Here is a 6,245-nt window from a genome sequence, read left to right on the forward strand (position 1 = left end):
ACAGCTGTCCTTGGTTCGTGATGGCCTAGGGCTCGGGGGTGCCTCTGAGTCACTTCCCCTCCCGCCGTGCTGGGCTGGGGAGACAGCTTACTTGTCCTGCCAGCCTCACCGGCTGCCCCTCTGTCGGCCGTGCTCTGCCGGCCACTTCACCAGCCGCCCCGCCACACGCCGTCACCTCCCACGGCCTCTGCTCCTACTACGACCCCGGTGGGTCGCTCTCTCAAGGTCTCAGTTGTGACCTGTCTGTGCCCAGGGCAGTCAACTGAGAATGCCAGGGTCAGGGCAGGCTGCAAAAGGAGAGCGGATTCTCCCAGCACTGGTGGGTGACACTGAAGCCCGGCTTCTGAACCAGCCACGAACTGCTTCTGCTTTCCCCCACACTGGATATCAAGAAGCCAGTCCACAAATACACACAGCCCCCTTTACTGCATTCCAGTTCCTGGCTCCCAAATCAGCACTAGGTCCAGTGAAGAGACCAGTTCTTTAAACTCTCTGCTCTTTACTGAAAAGGTTCCCTCTGACCCCAAGGGGTCAGCCACAGCACCAGATCAGTACAAGTCTGGATCTTACCCAAAATACCACACTGGCAGCAAATCCTTTAGTAACTAAAACTGAAGGTTTATTGTAAAAAGAAAGAAAGAAACCATGAGAGAAATGTTAAAGGGTTAAAGTAAATCAAATACATACACATTATTGAAAGTCCCTATACTTCAGGTTTCTGGAAGAAATATGGAGTTGCAGTTTGTATAATTCCCCCTGGTTCACATCCAGTACCTGGATGGGTTTAAGTCCTTCGGTTCAGTTGCAAGATGAATTGATCCAGAGGTAGGTGTGTGTCTGCAGCTGGACAGGATCATAGACAAAATGGTTTTTGTGGTTTGATCTTATAAACCCTCTGTCCCTGGCCATGATGCCTGTGGAAATTCACAAGAACTAAAATGGAGTCCAGAGTCACATGGGCCAATCCTGGTGACTCTTCAGGTGTGCCTGGGGTCTCTTTTTGGCCCCTTGAATCTGTGAGTTTCTTAATGGGCCATTAAGCAGGCTATTGTCCTGCTGCCTCTGTGTCTGGGGTGTGTCCCAGCCAGCCCAAATTGACATGCAGAAATGTCAAAGACATCCATAACTTTCATTTCACATGTACTACATGAACATGAGTATTGTTATCTTACTCATTGCGATATATCCCTCCTATCAGTCCCTGACATGATGTATCCCACACGCATTGTCATGATTCTGCCATACTGATGTCACACAATATACTAAATGCCCCCCTCCCCACTCAAGCCAGCCCGCGTGACACCACCCAGCTCTCTGATTCCCAGCTCTCAGTGATTGCCGCCAGCTCTCGGGAGGAGACCCTCTCTCCCGGCTGAAACGCTTCCCGAGTTCCCACCTCCTCCTTGCGCAGGTGCTAGGCTGATCGGCTCCGTCTCCTTCCCCTTTCAGTCGCTGTGCGGCCGAAGCGCGGCGGGAGCAGGTCGCAGCCGCCCTCTGCCACGAGAGACGATGTCGGCATCTGGAAAACACGTAACAAAACAAAACACTGCTCCTGGCATCTTGCTTGGCTGCACAGCTCAGTCTGAGCAGTGGGAGGAGATGGTTAAACCACAGCTGGGGCTCTGAAGCCCTCCCTGTTATTCCCTGCCCACAACCCACCCCATTGTCCCCCCACACACACCTTCATGGTGCTCTGGCATCTCATCCCCTTGCGTAGCCAGTTCTGTTCAGATGACAGTGACCCTTCCCACAGCCCAGGCTAGGCACGGTTCTGCTGCCATTTGTTCATACAGAAGGCGGAAACATTTTGGTACCTTGCACTGAAGGAATTTGTAACCCAGCATCAGCAAAGGGGATCATTGGGGCAAAGAAGCCAGTCACGCTGCGCACCTAGGCAGGGGTCTGCTCATGCCAATACAGCACGGTCTTGAAGCCCTCGCCTGCCACACCCAGCCAGTTCAGCGGGGCAGAGCTCATTCAGACCCTGCTTACAATGAGGTTTGGTTGGTGGTATTAACATCACAGCACTGCATTTTGGTTGTTTTTTAAAAGAAAAGTTTGGTGCAAATCTTCCATTTCCTAATAAATAATCACAAGAAGATCTTTTATTTTAAAAAATGTTTCACAAAGATGTTGGCTATTTAAAGCAAATGGTCACTGGAAAAAATTCACTGGATAGGAATTTTTTTTTTTAAAAAAGCACATATTTTTCAGTTCCCAGCCTCACGCCCATCTCTCGTGCATTAAAATATCTTGAAGATACAGAACATTTTTTCATTATTAACATTTTAGAAAGATAGATAAATAGATAGAGAGATAGTGACGGGGAATAGTGACTGGTAATTAACTCTGCCCTCCCAGAGCAGTAAGAGACGGACCCCAGTCACCAGGATCCCATGTCACCAGCCATGTCTGGTTCTGATCTCAACCTTGGGGCTTCAAATTTTCCGAGCGATTCTCATTTTTTCCACAGTCTGCACCTGGTGATTCCCAAGACCAGGAAAAACACACAAGTCAAACGCTGAGCTCAATACAACGCACAAGGATCCCTCAGCCAGCGCTGAGATGTGGCCACCTCTGGGGTGGAGCTTCTGTTTAACAGCAACCCAGGGACACCTCACAGGCAGCTAATTAAAAAAGAGTCTGAAACCAAGTGGGAATTAACCAGAGGCAGAATGTAACTCACCAAACCAGGCGCCAGCCCCTGTGGCCTGGACACCGGGGTTCCTGCCCCGGATCTCACCCAACGACCAGGGGACTGCTCTGGCCTACATGGCTCCAACGCGGCAAGTTATAACCACTACACCTGGCAGCCACTGGCCCAGCAGGAGTTTGCCCTGCGCTCTCTCCCTGCACAGCCGGCTGGGGACAGGTGTTCAAGTGGCCGCATCCCAGGGTTGGATGAGACCCACTCACCTGCTCTCTGCGGCTCTCGCCCGGCCCCAATTGGGGCTCTCAGGCTGGAAGTGGAACAAACTCCCTGACTGGAAACTTCCTGTTCTGCAAGAACAGCTCAGCAACCAGCTCCCAGCACAGCCGCGGCACCCACACGCAGAGGGGCAGAGCTGACGTGCCGATGGTGAGGGGCAGAGTGCACCAGAATCTGGGTGGGAAGACAAGCCGGGCTGGGAGATTTGTTCAGGACCGGCCATCGGGGCTGGCCCCAATGCCCCGAGGGGGCTGTGTTTCTTTTAGTTATAGGTTTTTCCCTTCTGCATCTCAGCGCTAGGTGAGGGGCCCTCTTATAACCAGCCCCCACGCTTCCCCCGAGAGGTGGCTGCACGTCAGCAGCGGGAGAGGGATCCCTGTATAAGTAGCCCCCACGCCCCAACTAAGAGATGGCTGCATTTTAGCACAGGGCGAGTGGTCCCTCTGTAAACAGCCCCCACATTCCACCCCAGACTCAGCTGCATCTCGACCCTTAACTCGACAGACAGTAGCTGTGGCTGTCCCTGGAATGCAGCTCCCTCTACTGAGACCGGCTGAGCCGGTTCCCATCACCAGGGAATCTCCTTTGTGGGGCAGCCCCAGACTCAGGATTCCTAGTAGCTGTGAGGGCGTTTGAGGAACCGAGAGAGAGAAAACAAACGTCTGTGCTCAGTGGACTGGCTGCGGTTTGCAGATGTCTCCTCTCCTGAGACACCCAGGTCCCATTCCCACCCCACAGAGCCAGCCTGTCCCCCACCCTGGGGCGTATCACAGCCAGCGTCCCCTAGGGGGTAAAGACTCCGTGCTCCATTCTCCTCCCCACAGAGCCAGCCAGTCCCCTGCCCTGAGGCAGATCGGTGCTGTCTCCTCCTAGAGGGGAAAGTCCCCTTTCCCCATTCCCACCCCCTGACTAAGTCCCCCTCGGTGGGGCCGGAAGCCGGCTCTGCGTGGGGCATGGCCAGTATCTGTGTGACAATCTCTCTTCTTGGCCACAGAGATTTCCAGCGACTGGAATCGGGTTGGACAAGACGTTCTAGGGCGATATTCACACACTGACTTCCCCTTCCTGTCTTGAAATCTCTCATCTCACCCCAGGCCTCGCCCTGACACTCGCGCCCGCTCTCTGCCAGGCACGTCTCCTCACACCCAGTACTTGCCTTTGGAGCCGGGATTCACCGTCCATCCTAACCAGGCACCTGCTGTTCTAGCGCGCTGTTCCCAGCCCAGCCACATCAGAGGGGGACGCATCTCCGCTCCGGGTAAGTGTTTAGTGTCTGCAGCACGTACAAGACCTTCAGAGGTGCCAGTTGCTGGCATTAAAACATTATCTTGTTACTGGAAGAAGCAGTAGTAAAGGGTTACAGGGTGAGAGGGGAGGACAGCAGGATTCCTGGGTTCTATCCCAGCTCTGGGAGGGGAGTGGGGTGTAGAGGGGCTCAGAGCCAAGAACCTTGGTTCTGTCGCTGAATCTGGGAGGGGAGTAGAGTCTACTGGGTTAGAGCTGGGGATGGGGGTGGGGAGCCAGGACTCCTGGGTTCTATATCGAACCCCAAAAGCAATGTGCCACCTGCCCCTATTGCAGGGAGGCCACGGGCAGCCCCGGACAGAGGGAGGGGATGTCGGCAGGAGGCTGGTGCTGAATTTCTATGAAAAAGTCTCCCCACTACTTCCCCCACCAGCGCCACTTCTGCTTTTGGGTTCCTGTGCATGCCGCTTCCCTGGCTCCAAGTCACAGACCAAGGGGAGCCAGAGCTGCAGGGTGCAGAGGCAGGCGCTGGGCCCCTCTCTGCAGGTCTAGGGGTCAGTAGAACTGGGGGGAGGGAACTGGATGGTCTGCGGAGACCGGTCGGTGCCCCTCAATCCCGACCTGCAGCCCCTGCTACCCCAGTTCTGAGATCCCCACCCCCACAACTCTGCCAGGGCTCCTCATGCCCAAGAGGGTCCTAACCCAGGGCTCTCCCACCACCGGGGTCAGACTAGACCGTCGGCTTGGAGGAGGGGCATAGAGCAGGGACTCCCCCAGCTCTTATCTCTGAACCACCTTCCCAAAAACACCTGAGGGCAGCGAGGGACGGTGGGAAATGCAGCTGCTGGGTTCCCTTTCCCCAGGAGGCAGGTCTGGAGCGGGGGAGGTGCAGGCACTGTGGAGGGGGCAGCTATAGGTACCCCACAGCGAGCACCTAGGTGTAAACACCCCATTGCCCCTGCGGATGTGGGTCTGTTCAAAGAGGGTCCATACCGGACACAAACCCCTGGGGATCCCAGACCCCGCTCAGGGGCAGGGCAGCCCCCCCGGGACAGGGATGGGGGTTGGGTTTCTTGGGGCAGCATGTCCCCTGCTCCCCCAGCCCCAGTCAGAGGGACCCACCCCACTCTGCTCTTAGCTGGGCCATTGGGGGAATCCAGGCTGAGACCCGCCCAGCTCGCTGCACCAGTGACCAGCTGCAAGGCTGCAGAACTCAGCCTTGCTCAGAGGAAGAGCCTCCCTTTGATTGGCTGCCCTGCCCGCTTGCCCCATCTCCTTGGGGAAAGCAGCCAACCAGGATTGTTGCAGGAGGGAAGCTGCTCCTCCCTCCCCTCAGGAGCTGGGAGGAGTTTTCAGGTAGGGGAGAGAAAGCGGGGAGCGGCCTGTACTATTTTAACAGGTGAGGAGGGGAGAAGGAAGAATTGGCCCATACCATTCTCAAAGGAGCAGGGTGAGATGTAGCCCCTGCCATTCTCACAAGAGGGGGAGAGGAGGGATTGGCCTGTACCATTTTCATGGGGGAGGAGAGTTCCAGCTGGGAGGAGCAGGGTGTGGGCGAGGCTGTGTGGGGTGGGGGGAGCAGCATCAAATCCCAGCCCAGCCTGCAGGGGGGGGCCATGAGCTCTTTACCCATCCCTCCGCCCACCAGGGTCACTTTCCCCACATCCAGGCCACCCGGCCCCGCTGGCTCCCTGCAGAACCGAGCCCCTCGCAGCAGGGGTGACACCAGCGCCGGGCAGGGAGGAGCCAATGGGCCGCACACAACAGGGAGTCGGAGACGAAGCCCAAACCTGGCGATTGTCACAGCCGATCTCGGGAGTTTCCAGCCTTTTTTAGCCACTCACGCGATTCTTGAGCCAATCTCAGGCGTTTTCAGACAATGTCACGACGTTTAGAGTAAATCTGCGGGTTTTCAGTGAATTTCAGGGGATTTTCTGCCAGTGCCGTGCTGCTCCCTGACACCTCGGGAGTTTTAGCAGATCCCAGAATCCTGGCACCACAGAACCACAGGGCTGGAGGGGACCTCGAGGGGCGTCTGGTCTGAGCCCTGCCCGGATGCAGGGTTTGTTGT

This window comes from Emydura macquarii, unplaced genomic scaffold, assembly GCF_026122565.2.
Source record: "Emydura macquarii macquarii isolate MOO-44397 ecotype Brisbane River unplaced genomic scaffold, CSIRO-AGI_Emac_v2 contig_3188, whole genome shotgun sequence".
Taxonomy (NCBI): domain Eukaryota; kingdom Metazoa; phylum Chordata; order Testudines; family Chelidae; genus Emydura; species Emydura macquarii.